The sequence below is a fragment of the Atta colombica genome, unplaced genomic scaffold (assembly GCF_001594045.1).
Source record: "Atta colombica isolate Treedump-2 unplaced genomic scaffold, Acol1.0 scaffold35, whole genome shotgun sequence".
NCBI classification, from domain to species: Eukaryota; Metazoa; Arthropoda; class Insecta; order Hymenoptera; family Formicidae; genus Atta; species Atta colombica.
The window spans coordinates 1,700,457-1,713,872 of NW_017259459.1; the positions used below are offsets into that span (position 1 = coordinate 1,700,457).

Below are 13,416 nucleotides of genomic sequence, written 5' to 3' on the forward strand. Positions count from 1 at the left end.
CCCCGGCCGCGCCTGCCCCCTCCCCCCCCTGCACAATACCACCCCATCAGCTATCCCACCATCCACGCGACAACCGTAATTTTAAGCTGAAAGGACCGATTTTTGTGCATCTCGATGCTGTTTGCTGCGTCGTCGGCTTCACCAACCCGCCAACCCGCGCGTCACCCCGCGCTGCTGCATCGCCAATCCTCATCCCTCATCGTTTTCCCAACGGGCACCAGCGATACCCTCTTTTATTGCGATGCGACAAAGTCGACGTACAAACGATTGTTTTGGGCGAAGGTATGCTCGTTTTGTCCAGCCGTCTTTTTCAAGGGCCTCATTGTCGCGCTTGATAATAATTATCGTCTGAAACAAACGCGGCTGATGCTGCACCCCTGTAAAAAGATTTACTTTCGCCCGCGTGATATATTTTACGCGCATTATTCTCTTCTACTTCTGCCTTCCTCTTCGCGTCCATGAGAGCACGCGACAAGTGCGTTTTCACGACGGTTGATTCTCTCGCGACGATTCTCGCGCGGTCCGGCCGACATTCACGGAACAAAGTCCGTCGTCTGTGGAATCAAAAGGCACTTGGATGAATGGAAGACGATCAGTCGTGTCTGCTCGTATGCCCCGATAAATAAATAGGGATCCACCATTATCTAGAGAACCAGCCCTCGACGCCAAGCCCCTACCACCGAACGGGTCAATGGAATTCATAACGTTTGCGCGGATAAAAAAGCTGGCTGGCCCGCACAGGAGGGTGGGGCCACATCGGAACATTACTCATACCTCGGCGTTCGCGCAATTTTTAGCTCTGAAATAAATCATCATTATTGCGGCCGGAGGGATGCGCATTATGGGGGCCGCGGGGGTAGATTATCGTAGGTGGAGGCTACCTATCCCCGTGTCCGATAATACCCTTTCAGAGTTGAAAACGGATGACGGGTAGTAACGTCAAAAAATCTTCATTGTATGTATCTCTGATCATTTGTAGGCCGTAGTTCCTAATTATGAAATTTTAAATGATCGATTGAATGAGTCGTCTTTGAAATATCGTAGTTGTGCATTATTCTTAATAATCTACTTAATCCATAGGTAAAATATACATATATATATATATATATAAAACTAGTGAAAAATTATTATCATATTATTATGTTATTTAATCTAATATTCATCTATTTAATTCAATCATTATGTATTACGTTTTTTCATTTTATCAGCTTAAAAAGATATCTCAAATAAATCTTGACTATTATATGTAAGATATATCAGAAAAACAGATGATCGCGGAAATTTATATAAATCTAGAATCTCTCTCTTTTGATCGATGCCGCGCGATAACCGATGATTAACGTTAACGATTAAGAATTAGATAATTAATTACAGCCGGACATGATGTAGCAATGCCGCGGCGATATCATCGGGGCATATATTTGGGTACAGGTCAGGACATACCAGGCGGGGTACGAGCGTTGAGTTGATGTTTGCCAGCTGATTGATGATGTAACATCATCCTGGTAGCCCTCCCACCGATTTCCGCCCCGTCGTTGTACCCCGCGCCCTATCCACTCTCTTTCTCGTTCTCCCTCCCCTTTTCTCTCACTCTATCTATCTCTCTCCCGCTCTTTCCGTCGATTCTCGTTGTTTCTATCTGTCGCTATTAAACACAGTGATCAAGCAACGATAAATAGATTCCGATATTTCTATAACGGCAAATTAATTAATTATTTTATCCGATCGCGGTAATGTACGTGATTCGGTAGTTTGATTAAGGCAATAATGAGGAACCATTGCCAGTTGTAACATCGCTATGCTAATCAGATCAAAATGTAAAAAAAAAAAAAACCTATATGAGCTGGACTTGGGACACTTTGTTATGCAAGTTATAATCGATAACGCGTGTATAAATATCCGTCTATTTGTAAATATGACAACGGTGCTAACGGAACAAGTGGATTAAAAGCGCATCAAAAACATACAATAATATTCTTACGTCTATCACAACTATTCAAACACGATCCAGTTCAATTAACTATGTGTTGATATGTTAGATTTACGTTTCTCACTTTTATACTCATCGGAAACTATTATTCTAAAGATTTTTTTGAAAACGTTATATTTAAACTTATATTTTTAGGTAAGAGAACATCTTTATTACTTATTTCCTGCTTATAAAAAAAATGAATCACATTCACATATCCTTGTATTATAAATATCTTTGTAACTTATGTCTCTATTGAATATTGTGATACACTACTTTTTGCATAATCAAGAAAAAAAAATTTATTTGATTTTATTAATTAAATCTCCCTATATCTTTTTTCTTATTTAATGATTGGTATTCATGCATGCGTTCGTAAGAAAGTTTAATATAAATTGAGACGTAAGCTTGACATTAGGACGAAACGATGAAGAGTGGGTTAAGGTTGCCTGGCTCATTAGCGAAGTTAAGCGGATGCGCGTCGCTAATGCCACGGAGAAACTTCGGCGCTAGCAATCATCGGTAATTGTGACGATCGATCTTGATCGAAATGCTCATTTCCTGTTTGCCGGGCGCTACGAGTCGCAACAGTGGCACGGGGGTGTGATGGAGGGTAGGGATTGCACGTGGAAGGCGGGGGAGAGGTCGAAGGCTGCCTAGCCGGCGCATCATTAACGTGATTAATGTTGAAATAAATCAGGAGCTTCGAAACGGTAGTCGATAAATCCAATAATTGCGGTATAATCATAAGTAAACAGGCGACGTCTATCGTGTTAACGTATCATCGGCAACGATCGACGTCAGTATCCAATGTAAAGCGTGCAGAATTTGTTACGCATGTTGTTTATTTTTCATAAAGTTCATTTAAACAATAATTTACGAACATCTTCTTTCTCTTATTAAAAAAAAAAATAATCTTTAAAACTCTAAATACAATACTTAAAGTGCGTAGGCGTGTCAGAAAGTACGAGGAGATAATCATTATCGGTTTAGAATTCTGGCGAATTGATTTCTATAACAATCGGGGAATTTTTGAGAAACGTTTCTCTCGCGTGAAATTAAAAAAGTATAGTTTGAAATTGGATGGGTGGATCATGATCGGTAACTGAACGGCGTTGCTGGACAAAAGAATCAAATCTGTTGCTTCTCCGTATAGATTCGTTGCCTATCAACCTTTTCGATTTTTAATTATAATTGAATTATAGGAGCCGATTTTGCGTATTTGTTTACGGCAAACCCGATTGCCTGACTCTGCTGAGAGACAATAGGTGAATATACGTTCCAATGCACTTTTCATTATTAGAATGAACGAAACTGGATTAATCAAGACCTTGGACATATCGATCGATTCTGTCAAAAATCGTAGTCCACCGAATTTATCATAAAATGTCTTTTTATGTGATAAAATTATCCTTTAATGAAATTGACTAGGTACGAAACAAGAAAGTTCTTTATTGATTGTTGTACTTTGTATGCTTTACATTGGAATACTTGAAAGAGATCTGAATGATACAAATTCAATTTTTGCGGTCTCAATATCGTTTCTTTTTTTATATCGATTTTAGAAAACGGAAGACGACACGAGGTCACGAGAGAGGTCATTGCGAGGCGATAGAGCGACGTCGCTCGTACGCAAGTAATGTGCGATCGGAAGCGTCAGAAGAGCGTAAAAAAAAAGCTATGAGAAAGTATCGCGGCACAGAAGAGGCTGCGATCGTTCGCGACTGCTGGAAGATCTCCGGCGCGAGTTCGATCATCCACAATTAGAAAATTTATTAGAGAAGACCGCGGCCGTTATCCATAATTAGCGCCTGTCCACTGAACAGCACAGATATCCACTGTCCGCACCGGCTTATCCGCTATCTAGCACAGCGTCCACACGCGTGGGATTAATAACTCTCAAGAGACGCGTAAGAAAATCAATTCGCCCGTGAGAATAGCGCCGTGAGCACGTGTTAACATCGGTGAGTGGGTGGCGATCCAGTCTGGATCAGTCGATCGATGTTTTCCACCCTTTCCTCAGCCTCGACGGCCGATAGGAGGGCGCGCTAGGCGTATAGGTGCACTTCGCCGCAACGACGTGTGCGTCGCATCCCTTATGTGCCACAGCAACTCTGCACACCACGTTGCATTTAACGCGACCCAGTGGATCGATGTGTGACACACGGACGCTCGGTGATAGATGTATAATAAGCGTGGAATCGGTATCGCCGCGCGCGATCCGTGGCTGAGAGGCCTGCCTCTCCTTTCTTTACCTCGCTCATTACGTGTAATGAAACAAGCACCGAAGTTTTATCTGAAAAATATTTCACGCCTCTTTGAAACTTCTGCAAAGTAGTATTTTCTTGTGATTCTCTTATATATGTAAGAATTGTCGCGCGCGTCTCATCTTCCAATTCTTCAATCGTGAATCCTTGAGCAAATTCAAATTTATTTATTATCAACGAAAAGTTAATCTTACATGATCACGTAAATATTTATTTTAACATGACCAGAATACTGTGTCAATTAAATTCTAAATTAAAACTCGATCAGATGTTATGGCAATTAAGTCGCAAATTAAATATCGAACGTGAAAGAGAGAGGGAAGAGAGGAAGTATAATAAAAGCTTGATTGATACAAATCGATCATTTCAAATCTCACATTTGATATCGATAGAAAACTAGCATTTATAGCGATACCCTTTAACAGCGAATTAATCGCGAGACTAATACTTCTCGATCTACCTATGCGAAAGCAATTTAACCGTCGAGAATACCCGACAAGCACGCGTTAACACCACCATCAAGGTCCCTATCTCGTAAGGACGAAGATCTCGTCTGGATGGATCGATCGAGCTTTCCGCCTTTTCCTCGACGCACAATAGCCGGTCCTGTATACACCCATAGGCGCGCCTCCGCACATGTCTCGCATGGTACGACACAACGACCGTGCTACCAACGCACTGCTCGCTCGTACGACACGCGCACTCATACACACAACACAACACACACACACACACACACACATACACACACACACACACACGTACATACGTACATACGTACGTATATATAGGAGTGCTCGCGCGCTCCATATACACTACACGCACACATATACACGCACACAATGTTAAATTTAACACCAGTCGGCGGCTCACCGAGAAACCGTGTCGCCGGGTAACGCACGAGCTTTAACACGCGCTGCGGACAATCGCCACGCGATAGATACATAATAAGCGTGGCGTTGTATACGGGCGTCTAAGGCCACCGAGGGCTAATGAAGCCCGGGCTAGTTAGGCGCGATGTTAATTAAATGATATGATCATTAGTCATTATAACGTCATTGTGCTATGCCGGCAACTTGTGCCAGGCCTATGTGTGCGCTGCGTCGCTGCCTACTCTTGGGACGACCAGCAATACGACCTATGTGGAACCTGTACCGGACGTATGAGCATGCCACGCCCGCCACCGCAGCATTTCTATGACTATACTCCTCACTGTCCCCGCCGTTCTCGTGCTTCTACCGCTTCTGCACAAGCACCGGCCTCTGTCTATCTATCGCGCGGAATTGAACGATTTCATGGTTTGCGCCAAAGACGACAATGAGATCGAAAGAACGTTGGTTGCACCGCCGACAATTCGAAGGGGTTCAATCAAACTAGAGAGTAGAGCAAGGAGTAGAGCTCTCGTTCGAGAAGGTGTCCGAAAGAAAATGAATCCTATTATAATCGGATATTAGCTCATGTTGAATATCCGTAAAATTGACAATTACTTTATCGATAATTTTTGTTTACCGCATGATTCATTGAATGATGATTTGTAGTTCATTAACATACTGCCCCCCCCTTCCCCCCTTTCAGAAGTTCCTCATCACAGCCACGAAAACGGTCATCATTATGCATGCGTAGCTTTTTTTTCTCGAATTTCTTTCGAAGACGAACCGGAGGTACGATACCTCATTCTCGCTTTTAAGTGGCTGTTAAATACGGGAGTGGCAATTGACGACTTGGGCTTAACAGGCGACACTGGGCGCGAGGCGCTTAATTTCAATCGAGACACCGAGAAATGCTAATTAGAACGTATTTATAGCGCGGTTTAAAGCGCAGGCATAACCGAGCGTGGATCGGTGTGAACTGCGGAGCGAGTAACGCATCACCACGTCGCATTTCGCGTTAATGGCCACAATTAGGTGTTTTAATTAGCGTTTACTCCCAGCGGCAGCTGCCACTGCCAAATTAGGACTGCCACGAAACAATAACTGCCGATTGAAGAACCTAATTAACGGAGTCTCTTGCGTATATCGCGCACATGGATGAATCTCAGTATGGCTGATATCGTGGTTATAAATTAATAATTGGCAATGATCTGCTATGATACCGTCTATATGCTAGTGTCCCGCGGTAAAAGAGAAATCTAATTAAATTCTGTTTATGTTTTGGGTATCATGATTAAGAGTTTCTTTAAGAAATTGGGCAGCTAATGGAATGTAGTCGTTAAGAAAATGACTTTATTTTATACCTGTACCAACATTTATTGATATCTGACGAAAATAGCATTATAAATTGTTGAAACAGAATTTGCTTTATTTGTCAAATATTCTGTTGTTGTTTATAATTAAATTTTGATTTTCAAGCGAGCAACGTTATTCTAAAGAAGTTATAATAAAGAAGAAATCTTTGTTCTATTTTGAAACGAAAGGAACATTTGTCTTTTAATGTCGCATCATCACCGAGAGTTTCAACGTCCGCAAGAGAAATCCCAGCTCGGTATTTAACGAGCGTTAGCACGAGTCTTGCGATCGTTAGAGTAACGCGAATGCGTCCATTCGTAGACTGTGCACATAGCCGCACGTAGTCCGGCTACCGGGAGACTTTGGATAATCCTCGAGTGCATGTGCTCTTCCGTAATATGGCTACGGGCCCCTCTTCCGACGAATAGCCTCGCGGTCGGCGGCTGTAATTTAATATACGCACGAAATGGAGACAGTAATGACTCGTATGGTTTCGGGCTTAAAATTAAATGCGACTATCCGAGTTAGTAAAATTCCTAATTCGCGCGCTCCAGAACCAGCCGGAATGTTACAAGGCACACAGGCATTTTTCCTGTGATCTTCCAGGGCTTCTCGTATCCAGTCTCTCGTATCAGTCAAGCGAGTGGAAAGGTGCAACTGGACGCGTTTTAAATTAAATTCGGCCAGGGAAATGAAAAAGAAGTTGGGAGTGGAAGAGTTGTGTGATACCTAGGTCGTCGTTTTTTCTGCCTCTTGTTTTCCGGTAGAAGAGAAAAGCGTAATGTTCTTAAATAAATCCCTTTCTCATTCGCGTAAGAATTTTCAAAGAACGAAGAATATATTTCGCGTAAGATTCTTATAGATATACCGAACTGAAAATTTGTCTATCGAACTTACTTATTTCGATTTCATTTTTAAAGAAAAATCAAATAAATCGAATAATGGAGTACGTCAATGATTGTTCATTATTAATTAAAAGTTATAATAATAACGTAAATTTAATTATTTTCAAATAAATAGTAAATCCAGGTCAATGAATCTATTCAACGAGCTATAATTAGGCGTAACAATGTAATATTTATTATACACAACTATAATTTTCGACGATAAATTTCGGTACGTTTCGATTATACTTAGTTCTCATCAAAAATTCATTAGAAATTCATAATTACCCTATATATCAAAATTAAATTAACATATATTAGATAAATTATATATTATGAGGATCATCCTGTGATCAATTTTGTTGACCTGAGTTTACTATTTATTAATTTGTTGTAAGTTACACGAGCGAAAAGAATTGATATTAATTTACGTTGTAATATTAATTATTTTCAGTAAACGAGTCTTTCGTTAGTGCATTTCAAATCCAATTTTTCTCTAAAGAAAGAAAATGCCAGTTCGTTGCCAATTATACAATTCCGTAGACTTCTCGAGAAGCACTACGCGCGCATAATGATTCATTTAAACGCTTGCAGCCCTTAACGTAAGTGCAGGATATTAAATCCAACCGTTATTCGTTATTCCTAGGAAGATTTCGAGAATTAGATCCTCGAGCTAGAGGCTAAATACGCGCGCACCATTTAATTATTGTCGTTTATTAGCATATAAACTCGTGCGTACTGATGATGTAACCTAGCTGTCTTCGCCGCGCATTATGCCGCTCGTCGTAATGATCGCGGTGTCGGTCGTTCATAGACCGACTCGATGATGGAGGAGTGGTCAGAGATGGGAAATGTCGTGGGGAACGCTCGAGGCAGTGGGCATTACGAAGCCCCTGGAGCACTCGGAGTGCCCGGCAGCCACTAGTTACATTGTCTAAGGTTTCAATAACCTAATGAACCCCAACGCGCGTACCAAACCGACCGAACTCGCTTGCAGTCAAGAGGGAGCGACACAGCCTCGAGACACGGTTAATTAAATACAAATTAGAGCCAAGAATTGCGTCGGCGGGAGATCGCGGAAAGAAAATAACGCTTTAAACGTAAATGAACAAAGAAATAGAAAGGAAAAGAGAGAGAAGAGGGGAAAGGGGGGGAGAGAGAGAGAGAGAGAGAGAGAGAGAGAGAGAGAGAACTATCAACATCGCTTATTTAAGAACGTTACTACTTGAAATTGATTTGAAGCGATTTGATAGCTTCGAGATGGACATATGTCCATTGCTAGAGAATAGCGTTTAAACATCATGAGTAGTCTTTGTCTCATCTTTATTCGAAACGACGTGCTCAAAATTCTGACAAAGCAGTGAAGAATAATGGAAATGGATGATCGTTTCATTCAATATGGATGACGAAGGGACGTAACTAGCTACAACCGGAGTATCGCACCTGTATATCGTAAGCAGCATCTCTAGTAGGGCGATTAAATTAAAATATTTGATTATTAAAAGGGTCTTTCTCCTCTGTCCCAAACGTATCCGTATCGCGCGAGTTCTCTCGCCGAATTTGAAATGCTAAACAGCAAATACGCCTAATGAACACGTATGCTCGGCCGTGTCCGTAGGTATGTTTGTACCAACGGCGACATTACTGCCGGCGTATTTGCGTTGGCAAGGCCCGCGTGGATAATAGATTCATCCTTCACGCTTCTTAATTAGGAGTTAAGTTTTATTAGCCTTTAGCAGCGCGTTCGCGCACTCGCGGCTTCCGCACGCTGATGGTGCGTGTGCGTCGGAACGACGCACACACGGCCGATGATGCCGACAGATTATAAGTGACGAGCTATTCGAGCGTACCGTACCTTCGTATATGTATGCGTGTATATGTGTGTGACTGCAAGTATATATGCATGTAAAGTGTACATGGATACATCGGGTGTCTCATTGAAATTGAAGTTGGACGACCTTGCGCCGCATAAAGGTGTCGCGTAGTCCAACCGTAGTAATGAAAATAAGAAAGAGTTACATAGAAATTACATGAGAAGTTGAGTTACTCAAGGAAGTCACTTAATAATCCCGATAAAAATATTAAATTATCATTTTTATATCGCATAAGTACACACGGTACAAGTGGCAATTGTTTAAATAATGTTCAGCAAGTATTATGTTTCTCGACGTGAAACTTCGTTCTTCGATGAACATTTATGGACGTAATTACGTATACTATGCGCCGATAATTTGCATTTAATACTCGCGGATGCAGTAAATCTCGATTAAATCCTGATCTGACTTGACAAATTTGCGGAATTAATTTTTATCAATTTTCTACCCGTGAATATGAAATTGTCAAAAACACTTTCCCGTCATTCTTCGGAGTCCGAGAGTGACGGGAAACATACAAGGATCGAGTTGATCAGTGGAGGCTAGTCGATGCATTCTCTTATTCTCCTAGCGACTCCTTGCCAGGACGCTTTGCATTTCGCTCGTTCGTTTTTGCAGGAAGCATCAATATTTATATTGCATAATGCATTCGTAATTGCCGCGTGTACACTCTATTTGTACTGATTTTGTAATGTCATGAAAATGTATGAAGCGATAGCTATTATTAGAAACTGGATGCAAAACTCGCGGCAGCGACCAGGTTAACTAGGTGTAGACAGGTGGGAAAAGAAAGTAAATGAAGCGGAGGATGAGATTGCATGATTATCAAAGAACGCTCTTGCGTGAGAAATTTCTTTCTACGCTCGCGCGCGGCGTCCGTTAATGACGTAGCAAACTCTTTTGTGATAAAAGTCATGTAAACAAGTTCAATACGTATCATGATATTTCGCATATACATCTTGCTGTCAACGACTTTATCATTACACTTTATTATGAAAGTTTTATATAAACATGTTTATCGTACTCCAGTTATTTCAATATAGGTATTATTTATTCAGACGATTTGTGACTGTAGTTTCAGGAAAATTGCGAAAGTTTCTTTGCAAATGTTCGACTTCTTATTCATTGTCTGTTCCCGATACGAATCAATATCTCTGACTCTCGGCATATGTTGAAGCGAGGATTTGCTGCATCGCCGCCTTTTAAGCTCCTGCATGCGAATTTTTCGCGTCGTTGCGCCGACAGCTGCATCCTTCGTCCGACGCGTGCTCACGCCCGCGCCGGCTAGCATAAGACGTTTCTGGAAACTGTCCGAAACTGTCCGAAAGTCGAGCTCAGAAACGTCGGACATCTCTCGGCCCGCAGAGGCGTGTCGGACGAAGCCGGACGGCCCTCGATTTATCGACAACCTGTACCGACGCGTTGTTAAGACCTCGTGGAAATGGCTCGCATAGTAGAAATCCATATTAGGAGGGACCGCTCTCGCTCACCAGCCAAGATCTGGACAAGAGGGTTCCGTCCGAGGGTGAGTGGGCGGCGGGTGAAGCAGGAATAAGTTATCTGCAACTAGCAACCCTTCGGCTAAGTGGACGGTTCTCAAGCAGCACTATTCCGGTCCCGTTGTTCGCCTGACGAAACTTGATTAATGCCCGTAAGAGGACAAACTCGACGGATCGAGGTACTGCGGTTATTCGACGATAATTAGAACCGACCATTTGAAGCGATATTGACAAAGGCTTCGATCGGTCTTTCTCGATCGATATTGCTTAGAAACGCTTAGATCTGATAATAGACGATGGGGGAAGCAGAGATGAGCGTTTGATTATCTTTCTCTTTTTAACTTTTCTGAAGATTAAGACATAGCACGTTCGACTCGCCGGATTCGCGTTTGGTGTTCAAAGGATTCGGGTTGGGAACCTATTTTCCCAAGAGGGTGGAATAAGGTGGAAGGAGAGGCCGAGGAGGGAGTCGTTGTGTCCAGTGTCTCGGCGTGCGGCCGCTGGGGTGGTTGTGGCCAGTCACGAGGGCGCATGGGATGGGGTTAGGTCCCTCTTGTACACGAGGCGAGGTTCGGACTTGAGAGATCAATAAACGACCCTCCAACCTGGACACTCGGCCCATCCCTCATTCTACCATGTCGAAGCACCTTCGGTCCTACGGAGTATCCAAACTACGTACATTATCGATAATCACTTTTTTATGACGGGAAATTTGCCTTGACTTATATCTTGACTAACTGTCGAAATTATTTATTTATTTTTTTTTCGAGGAATAATAACAATTTGCAAATATTGATATTATTTTATAATAGTAAATACTTTCCAAGGTAGACCTAATAACAAATTATTCTAAGAAATCTTAGTAATCTACGTGGGATAAAAGAGTGCGCGTTTTCCCCAGAGAATCGCAACGGATCATATCCGGTGTACTTTGTTTCCTATCAATTTGCATAAGGGTGGTTAATGTAAGCAGAACTGTTGGAGGGCGGATATTGCCTCCGGCCGAGCGTACCTCGCGTTCGTGAATGTTTCTTAAGCGATGAATGTTAAAAACAGCATAATCCAGCATAATAATTACGTTTCGAAGAGCGATCGGTCAAACGTTGTTTAAACTTTGAACTAAATTTTGAGACTGACTAAAGAATTTGATTCCACAAATTGAATTGCAGATGCCTCAGTTACAAATATATAATTCAGCGCAGTATAAAAATTCTTCATAGAAAAGACGATTTTGCTATCTAAAAATTTAACTAGATACAGATTTGAAAATAATTTTTTTAAATCATCAAAAATACTCGTATAAAAACACAAACTAGTTCGTTTGACTAGAGTGTCAAAACTTTTTGCAATATTATTCATCATGCTTGAGACTCCTTCGTAATTAATTCGATGGTTTAACAAAATTATTTTCAGATCTTTATCTAAGTTAAATCTAGCTACATTTTTAGACATTTCAACAAAATCGTTCTTTCCATGTTTAAATTTATTTTAATTAGAACTTTTTCCTCTCTCTTAAATTTTATTTTGATCAAATATAAGATTAGATCTTGTAAACAATATCGCAAATTAATCGCTTTAAAATCAATTCTACGTAACTTCCTCCTAGGAAATGTTACAGAACTCCGCTCCATGTCGCAAACAGATCCCAGATGCCATGCGGGCGATTCGATTTAATCCCGAAGAGATTTAAATTGCCCGACCTTGAACCACTTGCAGCAATTTCCGACATATAACGATTAATATAAGATATGCTTCATGTACAGATTAGATTCTCATGCTTCATGTACAGATTAGATTCTCAATTGTAAAATAGTATATATATATATATATTCCTAAAACTTTTTTGGTCTTCCGAATCACTGCACTTTGTGCTATAGTTTCTGTAGTTTTCTATAATTTCATAATCAAATTACGTTTTATACTGAAAGAGCGTCGAGTTAGCGAAAGGAAGAAAAAAAGATAGAAAATTGGAGCAAAGAGCTTCAGATTTTACGATAAAGTCGTGTAGATTCGATTCGAGTCCCCTGACAGCAGCAACTGGTGGTGGATAAAAACTATCTCCGTCGTTTTCTCAGGACGATTATATTGACGATCGACGTCTTATATTACTAAATCGCATTTTACATTCTTTTAAGTTCCTAATTTTTCGATAAGCCCACTTACGATTTTATCAAATGTTAAAAGTCCAAAATCCGTGTCAAATCTTCATAGTGAATATTAATATTCATCGGGGTGTATAACATATTAATCAGTATCATATTTCGTCTTTTATATTCAAAACAAAAGCGAGATAACTCAAACAAAAAGAAGTATTGTTTTTCAATCCGTCACGTCCAATACTCCGCGATGTTTACTTAAAAGTATCGTCCGTCTGTTTTTCCTACATTTATATACGCGAGATCGGAACGGACTTTTTTTTCGTGTCCAGTCATCGCAACAAGGTTACGTCCTTTAACCATGTTTCGAGATTAGGAATACGGAAGAAGGGGCGTGCAAGAGTCGGTAGGAGTTTCGGACTTTTACGGTCTGGCTGTTCTCTCGCGCTTCTATCCCTCGCTCACTCCCTCTCACACGCTGTGATCGAAAGGGGTTTGCGGATGCCGCGAGCAACTGGTGGTGGAAAAACACCCTCGTTCGCTCTCTCACCACCCCTTTAGCACCCTCCGCCGCCGCCGCCACCGCCGCCGCCGCCGCCACC

At 41.4% G+C, this 13,416-nt stretch overlaps 1 protein-coding gene across 3 annotated transcripts in view; it reads left to right on the plus strand.

Annotated features, from left to right (window-relative positions):
- Positions 1-13,416, plus strand: part of LOC108690760 (POU domain, class 6, transcription factor 1) — a 123,264-nt gene that overhangs the window by 56,222 nt on the left and 53,626 nt on the right. The gene's annotated exons all lie outside the window — the stretch shown is intronic.